This window comes from Neovison vison, chromosome 11 (assembly GCF_020171115.1).
Source record: "Neovison vison isolate M4711 chromosome 11, ASM_NN_V1, whole genome shotgun sequence".
Lineage (NCBI taxonomy): Eukaryota > Metazoa > Chordata > Mammalia > Carnivora > Mustelidae > Neogale > Neogale vison.
The window spans coordinates 170,832,188-170,835,969 of NC_058101.1; the positions used below are offsets into that span (position 1 = coordinate 170,832,188).

Consider the following 3,782-nt stretch of genomic DNA (forward strand, 5'->3'; position numbering starts at 1 on the left):
GAGGCACTCAGGAAATAATAATACTTGGCCCTTTCATTCTTTCTTTAAGAGTAGAGATAAATGAACCAGAAAAAAAATTTGAAGTATAAAAATGTAACCAAAAATTAGGAATAAAGTCAGTGTAGGTAAATGTATCAGCTTATGGGTTTATACTCCATTTGAGATATTAGAGTAAGTAAGGTTACAAATGATATCAATATTTTGTCATTGGAACAGAAGATAATTTTTCACTATTTTGCATAGAACATTAGTTCCAGAAAAAAATCATTTTACCCCATATTGTCCATACCCCCAAATAAAAATGTAAGACTAAAAACAACAAAAGTATTTTATTCTAATTATCCAGTGTTCAACAACATTATCTCCAAAATTTCATTCAAATGCAACTTTATTTATGTAATCTATGTCTATATTTATACATAACTGATCATGAGAAAAGTACATCCTCCAATGGAAGTGTATAGAAATATGGATTGAACTTGTATATGTTTATTGTAAGTTGTAATTTTCACTTCATTACTACTGTTGAAATAAAATACTATAAAGGAAAAATAATAATACCCCATAGACTAAAGGAGGATCACTTAATTTTCTTTCAAAAATATTAGGGGCTTCTGGGGTTATGGACATTGGGGAGGGTATGTGCAATGGTGAGTGCTGTGAAGTGTGTAAACTTGGCGATTCACAGACCAGCACTCGTGGGGCTAATAATACATTATATGTTTATAAAAAATTAAAAAAAACATTTTTAAAAAATTAGGGGTTTCAATATAGATTAGAATTAGGTAGAGGTCAAGACTAAACTATTTAAGAACGATATTTTCATAATTTGATTCTTCATGAGCTCTGGATTTCACTTCCTACTTTCCAGGTAAAAAGTGCATTACCCACAAATGTTAAATTCCACCATCATGATGGGATTTCTCCTCATGGGGTTTTCTGATGTGTGGGAATTATAGATTTTGCATGCCATAACCTTGTCTCTGATGTATGTAGTCACTCTGATGGGGAACATTATCACTGTTACTGTCACCAACCTTGACAGGAGTCTTCACACACCCATGTATTTCTTCCTCAGGAATCTGTCCATCTTGGATGCCTGCTACATTTCTGTAACAGTTCCTAACTCATGCATCAATTCCCTGCTTGACAGCAGTACCATTTCAAGGCTGGGTGTGTAGCTCAGGAATTCCTAGTGGTTTTCTTTGTGTATGTGGAGCTTCTGTTTCTGATTATCATGGTCCATGACTGCCATGTGGCAATCTGCAAACCACTTCACTACCCTATGATCATGAACCCTCAAATCTGCATCCAAATGACTCTGGCTTCCATACTCAGTGGTCTCATATATGAGGATGTGCACACTGGCAACACATTCCTGCTGCCCTTCTGTCTGCCTAATGTCATCCATCAGTTTTGTTTTGTTTTGTTCTGTTTTGTAATATCACCTTACTGATAAAGTTCTCCTGTTCTGATATCTTTAGTAATGAGATCATGATCGTTGCCTCTGATCTGGGGATTGGTGGTCACTGTTTCATTTTCATCATCAGGTCTTACATTCACATATTTTCTACCATTCTCACATTTCCAAGTGGAGCAGACAGAAAAAAAAAACTTTTTCTACTTCTGTCCCTTACTTCCTTGTGGTGTCAGAATTTTATGCATACCTGAGGCCATCTTATAGTCCACTATCCAGGACATGGTCCTTTCTGTCTTCTATTCCATAACCCTTCACTCTTCAACCCTATTATCTTCAGTCTTAGAAATGAACAAAGGAAATATGCCATTAATAAAATGAGGAGAATGTTTATTCAGGAAATGTATAGGAAATTGCTGAGGCTCGTTCTACTTTAAAAGTCATGTTTTCAGCAATAAATTGAGAAATTGATTGGAATTATATCAATATAACTGACAATAATAATGTCATTAAAATATATCATTTATCAATATAATTTCCCTTCTGAACTGTTGAATTATCTGAGTATGTAACAGGGAAAAGGATCTAATATTACAAATAAGAAATCCCTATTCATGCTTTGACAACTTAAGAACACTCACTAAAGGACACCTGGGTGGCTGAGTGGGTTAAAGCCTCTGCCTTTGACTCAGGTAATGATCCGAGGGTCCTGGGATCAAGCACCATGTTGGGCTCTCCACTCAGCAGGGAGCCTGCTTCCTCCTCTATCTCTGCCTGCTTCTCTGCTTACTTGTGATCATTGTCTATCAAATAAATAAATAAAATCTTAAAAAAAAGAACACTCACTAAAAATTTAAGTCTAAAAAGACAAAAATGTATCCTTAGAGGCATTTTATGAAGCAGACCAAAGAGAAGTGTATCCTCCCACTAACAAATTCCCCAGAAAGCTTCATCTAAAAGGTTGTACTTTCTTCAGACACCCAGCAGGACCTTCTTCTCTGGGCCTGGTATTTCTTCAATGGCCTATTCCAGAGAATAAGACACTAAACTACTGAGCGCCATGGGCCTCCGAACCACGAAAGAGATGATGAGGGGCACAAAGCACGCCTCTGGTCACCAAGAGGGTATGTAGATGTTTGCTGCTTTTCTGCATTTTTCAAAGCTGAGTTTTTAGCTGGAGGCCGCTCCTTTATGATAAATTGCTGATACCATATAGTAAAAGCTATTATATGATCTTTTACAAACCATTTCCTATCTTTGCATTCTCATGTGCCAAGACAGACTCGGATTATTTAAAACCCTGAAGAGAGTGCTATTGCATTTAAATTGCCTGTAACCTTCGTGTAGTAGATTTATGATTGATGATAGATTTAGTTAAAATATAAATATTTTATTTTTTTTAAAGATTTTATTTATTTATTTGACAGAGAGAGATTACAAGTAGGCAGAGAGTCAGGCAGAGAGAGAGGGAGGAGGAAGCAGGCTCCCTGCTGAGCAGAGAGCCCCATGCGGGACTCGATCCCAGGACCCTGAGATCATGACCTGAGCCGAAGGCAGCAGCTTAACCCACTGAGCCACCCAGGCACCCAAAATATAACTATTTTAAATATTTATTCTCGGTAAACGATTTCAGCCTATGTTCACTTAAGTAACTTGGTGCATAATCCCTTTTCAATTAAACCGTAGTGCAAGGACCAATGCTGCGTTTCCGAGAGAACCTAGAGCTATTTTTCTAGAATGGCCTTATGCGTATATATCAGGCGTCCTCTTTGCACTCCCTTTGTGGAGCACCTACCCTGGAGGTCATGTAATAACCAATGACCAAAAAACAAACAAAAAACCCAAACATCCAGGTCGAAGTTATTTGCGCGTGCCATCATGCCAACAGCAGACCCTGCCTGGAGACGAGGAGACTGCTCAAATAGATCATGGGCAGGCATCTCAGCCCAGGCCTGTGCTGGGGAAGCTGGTTCCCGGCTTCGGGCGCAATCAGGAAGCCAGCCAAGTGACCGGAGAGTGCAACAGGGGTTTAGAGCTGATGATTTTTTCGCACCAGGCCGCGCGCAGACACTCGCTAGGGGAGCCAGGCTAGGAGGCCGCCCAGCGCCAGCGCTGGCCATGCTCGCAGCCCCCCGGGGCTTGCTCCGCGCCCCGGCCCCGCGCCTCAGGAGGGAGGGGGGCGGGGGCGGCGTGAAGAAAGGGCTTTGCTAATTGCCTAAGCAAGAAGTGAGCTCGCGGAGGACGCTGCGGAGAGTCTGGGAGGAGGTGGAGGGGCTGGGGGAGGAGGGGCGCATAGCGCCGCGGTGCTGTGCTGCGGCCCAGTCGGGACTGCAGGACCCGACCGACTCGCCGCCCGTGCGCTCCA

At 41.2% G+C, this 3,782-nt stretch overlaps 1 pseudogene; it reads left to right on the plus strand.

Moving 5' to 3' along the window:
* The first annotated feature begins 852 nt into the window (after nt 1–852).
* On the plus strand, nt 853–1,854 carry LOC122890369 (annotated as a pseudogene).
* Nucleotides 1,855–3,782: the final 1,928 nt, after the last annotated feature.